This window comes from Triturus cristatus, chromosome 6, assembly GCF_964204655.1.
Source record: "Triturus cristatus chromosome 6, aTriCri1.1, whole genome shotgun sequence".
NCBI classification, from domain to species: domain Eukaryota; kingdom Metazoa; phylum Chordata; class Amphibia; order Caudata; family Salamandridae; genus Triturus; species Triturus cristatus.
In genome coordinates this window covers 277,682,435-277,694,658 of record NC_140589.1, presented here as the reverse complement: position 1 = coordinate 277,694,658, position 12,224 = coordinate 277,682,435, and positions in this window count along the sequence as shown.

The following is a 12,224-nucleotide window of genomic DNA, read 5'->3' as shown; positions in this document are numbered from 1 at the left end:
CGAAGCTAAGATGGGGAGCGCCATTCTGCTCTCTGTGAAGATGGTGAAAAGGGGCCTGGTACCCCAACTCCTGGCCCCGCTGGACATGGGGGGGTGCCGTTGCATCACCCCGTGAAGATGAAAGTCGGGGAGTGCCGTCGCTCTCCCCATGAAAGAGCCCAACTAGGGTGCCAGGAGCCCACCCTGGACCCCGGCGACAATGGAGTGCGGGGATCGCCATCGTGCCCCCCCCTGCAAGGAAGTCAAAGGGGCCCAGGATCCCAACTCCGGGCCCCGATGCCCAGAAGTAAAGCCGGGGAGCGACGTTGTGATCCCTGTGAAGAAGTGCATGCGGGGTGCCAGGAGCCCTCCCTTGCCCCCACATAAGAGCCCAAGTCGGGGAATTCCCCAACTTGCGGGCAACCCAGGGAGCTGCCGGGTGGTTCTCCCTGGGTTGCCCTCCAATGTGGAGAGCTGGTGGCGGTCCCGGGTGGGACCGGGACCCTGTACTGAGATGGAGAAGGAGCCAGGGGCCTGTGTTGGACCGGGCCCCGACAAGCGGCAGGAGCAGCCGGGGTGGACTCCCCGAGCCACGGACCACTCAGCTGGGGCCCCCACTGAAGCGCAGATGCGGCGTGGGGCCGCCAGCAGGGCAGCGAGGCTCTCCCCAGAGCAGCAGGAGAGCCGCTGCTATAATATGCAGGCTTGTGATGAAAATCGCCCCATAATGCTTTGCACAGACAGGACTGGCCTGCTTAAAACCTGCCCGTTTTTCTGCCTGTGGTGGCCCCAGGAGAGCGGGGTCACCACCAAGTGAGTGCAATGGTGCAGGGGGAGCTGCAGGAGAAATGCAGTCTCCCCCAGCACGAAGAAGAAAAGTCCCTCCCTAAGTCTCCGGGGATCTGGAGAACTATCCCCTCAAGGGCTCAGCTAGCATTTAATCACCTCCTGGGATGGAACTTTTGTTCTACAGCTGGTAGTGTAAAGAGAAGTACATCAAGGTGTGACGGGCTGAGTTGGGGATGTCTGGAGAAGGGCATCCCCTGGAGGTGAAGAGGAGTAATTGCACCACAAATGCATCTACCTATGTTATTTTTTTTAGAGGGACTGGAAGTCACATGTGTTATGTGAATTACTTGTGTAAGGTGATGTCCTAAGTAAAGCGGGGTTATGTTGCTGGACATTCCTGCTAGGGTGTCTGGCTGTATTTGCGTAATCCTGTGATTTTACCTTTGATGTTTTTTAGAGCCTGTGATTGCAATGCATAATAATTGTTATCCTCTATGATAAGTACCTCATTTAAAGTGATGCCCAAACATGTATTCTTGCTGCTGCGTTAGGTGAAAAACAACCCAGACTGTTAGCCCCTAAGATGTAGCTGTGTATACTATATGGTCAGTATGACATGTTCAGTCAGGGTTATGTGTCACCAGGGCAGGTGTGCCAAGGTTAAATGCTGGTTGAGATAATGGAGTGGGTCCCCACTGGGATGGTGCCAGTGCGCAGGGCCCTCACTACAGGTTATGTTCGACTAACTGCATTATGGGGCAAGATGATGACCATAGATGGGAGTGGTGGTACTAGACCCCCCCCTCCCCCCCCCCCTGCGGGAGGGGTGCAGATGTTATGCAATGTCACAAAGTAATTCCAACAGCTTATGTATATTTGTAAATTGGTGCATAGTATTGAGTAGTGTGTGTGTTTAATAAATCCACTCTTACTTTTATAAAGTAAAGTACAGATTGGACAATCAATTATTGAGTGTTATTTCTGCGCACCTGTAATGGCGATTACTAGCCCACACCACCTCCCTTGAGTAAGCCTTAGACTGCTCTGCAACGCTACCCTCTGAGAGTCAAGTGCTACACTAGGGTGTTAGGTTCCCAGTGGAGGACAAATGTGACATGTTATTTGTGCAGGCCTCACAGATACTGCCTCGTTTTCCAACATTTCTCCAGGGCAAAAAGGAAGAAAAGTAATAAAACTGAAATATCCACTTATGAGGGTGGGAGAAGAAATTAACCCGACCTAGCACCAACAATTGTAATGATGACAATACAATATGACTAAAAAGCATGGTGAACAGTTGACCCAGGTCCAGTGAAACAAAAACAGCCGCACACCAGAAACTTAAAGGCTGCATTTGAAAGAAAGGATAGTAAAGAAGTGCATGGATCTCTATGGTCGATGATCTAATGTCAAAGGCCTTCTTTACATTTATGAGAATTATTACAGCTGTCAGGTATACATAAAACATCATGCACTGCATATCTAATTTATGTTCAGTTGTGTAGGTGAAAACAACCAGCAAAAGGCTGTAAAAAGTTCTTGCGCCACCAGACCCGGAAGTGTAGCCCAGGTCAGTGGAGTTGGGATTGAAGTGCCTCTACATAAGTACTATGTACTAAAGGTGTGCCCTGCATATTCTGATTGCCCATCACCAGGCTGATGGGCCTTCCTGGGGTAGATTGGTGGGAGCAGTTTTCACTGACACCTGAATAGCATTGTGCCTAGCCACTCACAATGCTGTCTCCACCCCCAAGTAGTGTGTCTGGAGCCAGGTCAGGGCAAGGTAGGATCTGTGCACTACAAAGGCTATCCTTTGAAGTATGCCTATTTCAAATAAGGAAAGGGGTATAAGTATCGGACTTGTAACCCCACATTTTTAGAACTAAGGACTCTGCCAAGAAGAGCTGAAGAGCTATCCTTTGAAGTTTGCCTATTTCAAAGGTGGAAAGGGGGTTAAGTATTGGACTTGTTACCCCACATTTTTAGAACTGAGGACTCTGTCAAGAAGAAGAGCTGAAAAGCTATCAGGAGGAGTACTGCCACTTTGCTGTGTTGCTTTGCTGGGTTGGCCTGCAGTTGCTGCTTCAGTCTGTGAGCAGTAAAAGAACTGGACTTTGCTTTCTGGGATCCTGCCTTCCAAAGTTCTCCAAGGGTTTGTGTGTGCTTGCTGCCTGTTGGAAGTCTCAGGGCCATCAACTAATTCATCTGCATCCCCCTTGAGCTCCTCTGCTGGGAGTTCTGACCTGCCACTTGGTGCCAACTCCAGTTCTGGATGATTGGAGATGGTTTTGCTCCTTTAATAGCTGAAAATCCTTGCACCACTCTTCAGTGCCATTTTTCCCGCCGCTAGCTTGCTGTGCGGTTGATAAACCAATGCATCACTGCAAAAAATTGACACAGCGCCTGTTCGCATCGGGAAGAACCACAGCAGCCCGAGTCCAGAGCACCGTGTCTCCGACATCTGAGACCCCCGCTCCGAATTTGATGCAGGGCCTGCTGTGCGGCTGAAGGAATCAAAGCAAAACCTGTCTGCTGCTATGGAAATTGACGCAGCACCTGTTTCACTGCCGCATCTCCCCAGCGTACCTGAATTTTCCACTCATTGTACCTTTGCTCCACGTTTTCAGCTCATCACCCTGCAGAAAGGAACCGCGTTCTGAATGCGACGCTTCCCTTCTCCTCACAGTAAGGAATTGATGCAGCACTTCTCCTGCATGCAGCAGACTGATGCCACCATTCCCCTGGGACTCAAAAATCGTTGCATCACTTCTGTTTTTTTACTCTTCCCTCCTCTGCAGCTGTTTCTCACCTCAGATTTTGACGCATCAAACGTACATTGTGCTAAAATCCACACATCCATAGAATTCTATGAACAGAATAGCTCAAACCTTTAAACAGTGATATTTCTGCTTGTGTATGTTGGATTTTTGTTGTTTGGTCTTGTTTGGTTTAGATAAAGATTGGTTATTTTTCTAAACTGGTGTGGTGTCCATTTGTAGTGTTTTCACTGTGTTGCTGTGTGCTTTGTGAACAAAGGTTTTACACATTGCCTCTGAGATAGGTCTGACTGCTTGTGCCAAGCTACCAAGGGGGAGAGCAAGGGTTATCTTGGACCCTTCCTTCTTGTCTTACCCTGACTAGAAGGAAGGGTCTTTACTTGGACAGGGTGCATACCACTGCCAAAGAGACCCCATTACTAATATAAATGAAGCTGAAAAAAAGAAGAGGGAGGAAAAAGAAACAATCAACAAAAGAAGACAAAATAAGTATAAAGTATAAAATTAGGAAAGGTTGCAAAGAAAGAGTGAAAGAAAATTTGTACATATATTTGTGAAAGATGTTTATATGTGAAGAACTTCCTTCCTCTATGCCTGCTGGACAATATGGGTCTGTTTGGGGCAATTTTCCCCATACTGATTGCACCTCTTGTAGCTCTTGCATGTGCATTAGGTTTAGAAATGTAATGAGTGAGGGGAAAAGGATTGGCAAATATTTACAAATATCCACAGTGTTATGACTTAGTGCATGCTCACTGCATTTGGAATGCTGACTCCTAATCAGTTTACTGGGAGCACGTGTATATCTCCCACCCTCCACCCTTCACACTTTCAACTAGTGAACATTCACCCTCCTGGAGGATTTTCCGCTATACTATCAGATGCAAACTGAAAATTCAGCAGAGACTTATTTTGTGATTCAGGATTCGTGATACGCGCAGAGGCCAGTGCATGGCCAGTTCAGTTTGAGGTAATGGAGCACTGCATAGGACCATAGCACCAAATGTGAGTATTACACAGATAATTGTTAGAGGTACGACCTCAATTGTCATTGGCTGATTTCCCAGGGTCCCATTCATAAAGATCCCTAAAGAAAATGCTCAAATCTTCTTCTGTACACATACTCATATACACAGATGTTGATTTACGAGTTCTGGAAATTCACAGACATTCCCAGAAGTATCCTTGGAAAGCTATAGCAGTCACATGTTTCCGGATGCACCACTGGGAATATCCGGTTCCTGGGTTGATGTCTTCTCAAAGGGAAACAGTTAGCTCTGTAGAATTCCGCACTGGGAAAGGCGGCCTTCAAGGAAAAGGAACCTTTTTCTTTTTCATTTCTTTTCTTCATGAGAAACATTCTTTCCTCTGGAGAAACAACTTCTCTGCCGAAAGTAGTTTGGGAGTTTTTGTTCCCCTCTCTCACCATGGAAAAGGATTTCTTCAGCCAGGGACGGTTCTAGAGTTTGTGGGGTCCCGTGCAGAAAGGGAATGTGCGAGCCCACTCTAATTTGCTCAACGCCTGACCATCCAGGAAAAGATATCACAAGAAGGGCCGTCAATTGGCTATTAGTCGCCTGGCGTCTTGATGCGACTTAGCAAGACACAACTTTCCTGGGGTAGATACCAGTTTAACAATAAACACATAAATAATACCCCTATTAAAATAAGAACATGTATTTTTGTAACTTCTTTTAAGTTAAAATACATTACATCAGTCACAGTAGGTGGAAAGGTGTTGCCTATGTCTTCTCAAAACTCATATCTTCAATTAAATGTTAGCAAACTATTTCCAGATTAGTGCAATCATTTATGCTTTCTGAGCCACTTGTATCAATTTTGGAAATAGCGATTACCTAATTGCGATTTCCTGCGCATTGCACTTAGGTAATAGCTATTCCTAATGTACGATACTCCATGAGTTTCATTTAGCGATTACTAGTGGGTCGCAAATCGACCTACCTCATGAATATTAATGAGGGAGGACGAAATTTGCGACCCACTAGGAATCGCTAAAATCACAGGTTCCCAGTTGCAACAAAACACAGCTCCTGCTTAATTGGATCATGGAGGGGCCCAATGTTGGTGGGCCGAGTGTGAGGCCTGGGCAGCTGACCGTGCTGCCCATGCCGAGCACCGGCCCTGAGTTCGGCACTTTCCTGAAACACATCTCTGACCATTTCCAGGGTTGAAAGGGTTAGACAGACACATGTGAACACACAAACTCATGAGTTTGTGGTGACCAAAGCCTCTTTAAGTGAACCACACCAGATGCTCTTACTCCACACCCCTTGGGTGGGGTTTTAACACTGCTTAAATGTAAGCAGGATTGTGTAGCATAAATGGAGATTTACGGATGATGTGGCCACAGTTTTTACACAGAAGTAAGCTGCAGATGTATAAAGCATCTTTGCAGTCTCAATTCCAGCCATTTGCAAAACCACTGGGTTTTCGACTGCAAAATGACTTTTCACAATGCACAAAAAACATTTTATGACTCGGAAAGGACTCCATCTCATAGAAGGGCTTTTCAACCCTTTCCAATCATAAATAATCATTAAAAAAAAATGGGACATAACAGTCCGGCAAGCTCCTAGTTAAGATTTGGAGGCAGTTGTCCCTCCTTCTCAAATGACTTCTCAAACAGAAAACATTAAACTTTTTAAGAAGTAGCATTTGTACTTGGGAAAAAAACTTCAGGGAAGGAAGTCTGCAATTCCTTGCAGGCCTCCATCTGTGCATCTCTCTATCAAAGACAACCTGAAATTGCCCAATGCCTAACCAATATTCATTAGGTTGTTTTTGACCCCCTGAAGATGGGCAAATTGTAAAGTGACCTATTAGTACAGAGGTGGCATGGCACACTGAATTTCCATTCGCAAACCAGTGTCCAAATTGCACATCTCTGATTTGCCAATAGGTACAGCTCGTCCGGCACAAACTTTATGAACTGAGATGAAGTTGAGTAACACCGTATTCATCACGAGTGTGTCCTGGAATCGCCTTTCTGGCACACCACAACATTTTAGTTACAATAACAAGTGGGGCTCCACTAAAAACAGTGTCTGACACAGAATAATTGTTACTATTGTTACAAAACAAAGGGAAAACGTGTCAGGTCGTCAGAAAATAATTGCAAGGTTGAGTAAAACTGATGAAAAACTTGACGTTTTCTAAATGTACACTGTGCAGGAATGAATTCCGTTTTTGAGCAGTTTCTAGAATTCTCGGTGGAGAAAATGTGCTCATAACATACGTAGGTATGACATTTTAATATGAAAGTAACCATATTACCATTTTGCTAAATTTCCCAATCAAAATGGTTTGCCGTCTGCTATTCCTGGACACAGCAGCTTCATTTTAATTTCTCAAAATATTCCTTTTAAAAGTGAGGCAATGCTGTTCCATTTTTCAAACTGATGGTGGCCGTCCATCAACTGACGTGATGGTGGTTCCTGTCAAGGTACAGAGATTACCGCTGGGCCAGCCGCCATCTCTATAGTGGATGAACAGTGTACCATAGGGATGATGGACTTCATATCATCACTGATTCCGATGAATGCTACTCTGTACACCACCCTCTAAACTAGATCCGATATCTATATGCCTCCCCATACCAATTTTCTATTGACTACCAAGAGATGACCTGCTTTGTGTGAGGTATAACCAAAACTCCAATTTTAATTACTGGTGCCTGCCTGAGATCAATTTAAGCTGCTTCCACTTATTGATCAAGGTATTAGTAGAAGACTCATGTTAGGCTACCTGCTCTCATTGATTGAGATTTCTCTCCATTAGCATTCTGTTTAGGGTCTGACTGTTAGCAACAATTCTTATTTCGCACTCATGCTACCTGTTTAACTGCTTTTTGCATTATTTACTTTTACTTTGAACCTGCAGTGATATTTATATTCCTGTTCAAATTTGTGGCATGTACTTCTTGTAATTATTATTACAAATTGATGTCATCAAATAATGAAGTACTTGTTTACATCTACCATTCGGTATGGGATCCAGAACTATTTTCATTCTTTTCACTCACGTCTTCACTTTTTACTGGCATCCTATTATATGTATCACTCTTCAACGTCACTTCCGACAACGTAGAGATCACTTTTCACGACTCGCTATGACCACAGTTGGATCTCTGTTGGACTTGGCCATTTCTGCAGAGTCATCCCGAAACGTTTTGCCTACAGGTTCCAGTTTTCGGAACACATTTTTGTTGGATTTTAGGACTCTGCACGCTTTACCACTGTTAACCAGTGCCAAAGTGTTTTTGCTCTCGCCCTAAACATGATAAAATTGCCTTACACCCAATTGGCACATTTCATTTACTTGTAAGCCCCTGGTAAAGCACTAGTGCATTTACCCAGGGCCTGTAAATTAAATGCTACTAGTGGGCGTTCAGCACTTATTGTGCCACCCCCTGAAGTAACCCTGTAAACATGTTTCAGGCTTGCCATTGTAGCCTGTGTGAGTTGAAATTGCCATTTCAACCTGGTAAAATAAACTTTTTACTAGGCCCAAACCTTCCTATTCAATACATATAAGACACCCCAAGCGTAGACACCCCTGGACAGCCAAGAGGGCAGGGTGCTGTGTATTTAAAAAGTTGGACATGTACTTTAAAGTTTTACATGTCCTGATTATGAAAAACTCTTAAATTCGTTTTTCACTACAACAAGGCCTACCTTTCCTATTGGATAACATTGGCTTACCTTATTACATTTTAAGTGATAACATTCAATTGGGAGCAGGTGGAGAGGCCTAGTTTGGTGTCTATGAAAAAATTGTAATTAAAAGCCCTCTTTAATGGTAAAGTTGGATTTTTAGTCACTTTCCTGCAAATGCCACTTTTTGACTGTTTGATATTTCTTGCCCTAATAACTATGTGCCTGTAGCCTGTTCCTGGGTCACATGACTAGGTGTAGCTGACAGTTGGTCTTTGTGTATTGCTCCCAAATTGTGAGACAAAGGGAAGCTAGATGTTGGGTGGATGGGCCACTCTGAGTTGATGAGGGGTCATCTACCACACGTGTACATCACAAAGACTCCACCTGAGCATTCTCACAATGGGTTTGACACTGAACAATTGTGACTCCAGATAAACCGGAGTCAGGGCAAGGAGAAAGGGGATGCTTGACAACTCAGAGGAGGGAGACCTCTGGAAGCTTCTCCTACTTCAAAGTGGGCAACATGTATAAATATTAGACCCTTAGACAGGTCTGGACATGTGGATGCTACAGAAGAAGTACTGCTGTGCTGCTTTGCTGCCAGAATGACTGCCACTCTGTTGTACTATTTCTCTGCTGCTCTTTTGCCCTGTTTGCTATGAAAGAAGACTGAACCTACACCCTTTATCCCCAGCTGAAGTGACTCCAAGGGTCAGTCAGTTCACAACCTGTTGTGAGTTACAGGGACATAACAAGCTCCAGAGGCTCCCTGCAACTGCCCAGCTGACCTGCTGCCCGGACCTGCAACTGGACCTGCCTAAGCCTGGCTGGTCTCTGCTGGAGTGAGCTCCTAATCCCCATGGTGGTGTCCCTCAGGACTTGGACCCTTGGTGTGGCCTCATTTCAGCTTACTGGAAGTTTTTGGGGCCCTCTGGAATGTAAATAAACCCATCTGCACTAAGCTCTTGCTGCCCACACAACCCGCCAACTCGAAGTTCCAGCGCACCTGACTCTTTGCGCTACAGCAAATGCCAATGATGCCCAACAGAGAGAGATCTGCACTTCACACTACAGCATCGACAACTCATGGAGACTGCCAACACAAAGCTCCAACCACAACTGTCCCTTATGCCCAACAGAATTTTCGTGGTACAGCGATAACCATCCCCGACACCCGGCCTGCTCTTCACACTACTTCGACGGCCATCCGCAATGCTCTCCCTTCTCCTCTTTGCGCTGGACTGTGAAGGTAACTCAGAGGGGCTAGCCTGGTCCCTGTATCCAGCCCGTGCTCCATTTCAGTTGGCCTGAACTTGTAACTTTCACCCAGTTTTGCACAGCCAGATGGCCACAAGTGGCGCTTTGTGCTTTTTGGCACCATTTTCACTTTTTGACGTTTTCGTCTTAAATTATTCATTAAATTTCACTCTATTTTTCTACATTATTTTTCTACATTGATGCGGGGTTTTTCTTTATTACTGTTTGAAGTACTGCAGACATACTTTACACAATGCCTCTAGCTAACAGAGGACTGAGCACAGGGTAATTTGGACTTGCTTGTGACTTCACCCTAACAGAGAATTGTCTTTGCTGCTTGAAAAAGTTTTCACCTCTCCCCCAACCGGTAACCCAATTTTTTACAATCTCAAAATGCTTAATCAAGGCAGACCATAATTCCTTTTCCCAACCTCTCAAATATGAATCCAAAACCTTTAAACAAAGATTCTGAGATCGCTTCCTGAAACACTGATCATAAGCTATTGCCATTGCACCCAGAGGGGTAGCTTCAAAATTTAACTTCATCTTTTTTCATGCAACATTGCACTTTGCCAGGAAACTCTTTCATATGGTCTGAATGTTTCTATTATGTCCAGTAGACCCCATGGGTTTTGGGTCATTCAGGGGGTGGGTGTTGCCGGGGTTCAAACACAATGGGACAGGACCCAATTCTTAGTGTGGCACTTACTTATCAGGTGGCTTCACCCAAGAGCCACCAAATCCTAGTATGTTATTTTGAAGGTGTGATTGGTTGGTGCCTAAAGTTTATGCGTAAATTCCTTGGGTAAAAGATTCCAAACTCCAATGTTGTTTGAGATTTAATAATATTACATTAGTTGCTAGAGATATACCAATAAACAGCCGACATGTGTTTTTCCCGTGTGGCCAGTAGGCGAAGGGCTTCCTCAAGGCAAAGAATCACGTAGCTTAATGCTCAATGTGTCTTGATAATACCAAGTAGTAATTAGGGAAATGCTTCAATGTTTCAAGAAAGTCTCTGTGGACAGGTAAAAAAAACATGGGTTTCATACCGTAAGTCTTTAATTGGAACTCATTTCAATTTTTAAAAATGGCAATATCATGATTTAATCAACTGATGATAATTTGGCTTTGTTTGTCTTTCTCTTTCACTCTTCTCTTCTTCAATGCTCCCAGATCTTTTCATAACCCCTCACTTTCCCCAACGTTACCAAATTTTGAAGCCCCCTCTTCTTTTTCTCTGAGTGTCTCTTCAACTCAGCTTCAATTTTCTTCTATCTCTCCAAAGCAAGGTGGGGGACTTTCTTTCTTTCTTTAACACCAAAGGTGAAGATATCCTTTCCTCCAGATTTTAGTTTGATTAAGCTGCCTATATATGTAACATGTTTTTACACTCACCTCCGCTTTTCTAATATTCCAAACACATCCCCTTTCTTCACCCATTCTTATACTTTTGAAAACCTTCTCAAATCCTACTTTTTCTGCTTACTTGAGAGTATCAATGCTGTTTTCACAACCATTTATATTTTCTCTTTACACTCTCCTTCACAGAACTTCTACTCTGAGTTCACCCCTTTGTCTTCACCCAATGTAGTTCTGTTGATCACTTCCTCAGGTTTAATTTCTGTCACCTCACAGGTCAGCCTCCTGGATCTCCCCAAATACTTTCCACTCTTCTACTACTATCCCAGAATTACTTTATCTGCACCCAAATCGTTTCTACCCAGTTATTTTTGCTAAACCCCTGTCACTCCCTTGAACCATAGCTCCTCAAATTAATCTTAAAAGTATTTGCAAGCTACATGCATCTTAGAACAAACACACCTTTGTTGTAAATTAAGGCAGAATGTGATTAAGCATTCACTGAAAACATTAGTGTTTCCCTTTTATCGTGTTTTCCTCGTTATGTTGGCCGAAGTCCGGACTCCATTTTGTATTGACATGCTGCCACGTGCTCACCACGAGGAGAGTCCGACCTCTGTGTTAGTTGCTCTTGTAATCTGCCTAGCAACAGTTATAAATAGCTACTCCTTGTCCATCTGGCGCATGCCCAGACTTGACCACATCTGTTATAATTAGCTTTGCTTGACCATGTGTTTTCGCGGGCTCAAGGAGTGTGTCAGCTCCGCCCATGTATTGATTTGGTATCGAGAATGACCCTAAATGGTAATGTTCTTCAACTTAGTGGTATCCACCCACTCATGAGCCCCTTCGCTGTGTATAAAAGGGGACTGTGTACGCAAGTTCTTTGTGCTACTCCTTGCAATACTGAAGAGTGTTGTGAGGATTGTAGGACCACCCTTAAGGGTTAATAAACGTTGTTTTTGTACTTTGCAGTTTCCGTGCCAACTTCCTTATAGATCTTGTTACAGAAGAGCGAACCCTTGTCTCTTGCGGGCCTAGCTGGGGCTTGTATTCATCAATTGGCGCCCAACGTGGGGCTCATCGGCGACTCGGATGCTCGAAGGACTGGTCGCGACGAAGGTGAGGAGTTTGGCCGGGGACGTGATCACTGCCAGCGGCGTCTTAGCCCTGGCATCCCGAGGTTTTTCTTCCTTCCCTTCCGAGCTGACCATCTGGGTGGCGCCGGTCATCGACTGAGACCTCTTCTGTTGGTCCCGCCGTGAGAGCCGTTTGGGCGATTGTGGAGCTTGGCAGTTGGAACCTGGACTCTTGATTGGTAAGAACCGTTGTACGGTACTTGCTCCGAGTTTTGAAGCCTGGTCTGGCTATTTGAGTTTGATTG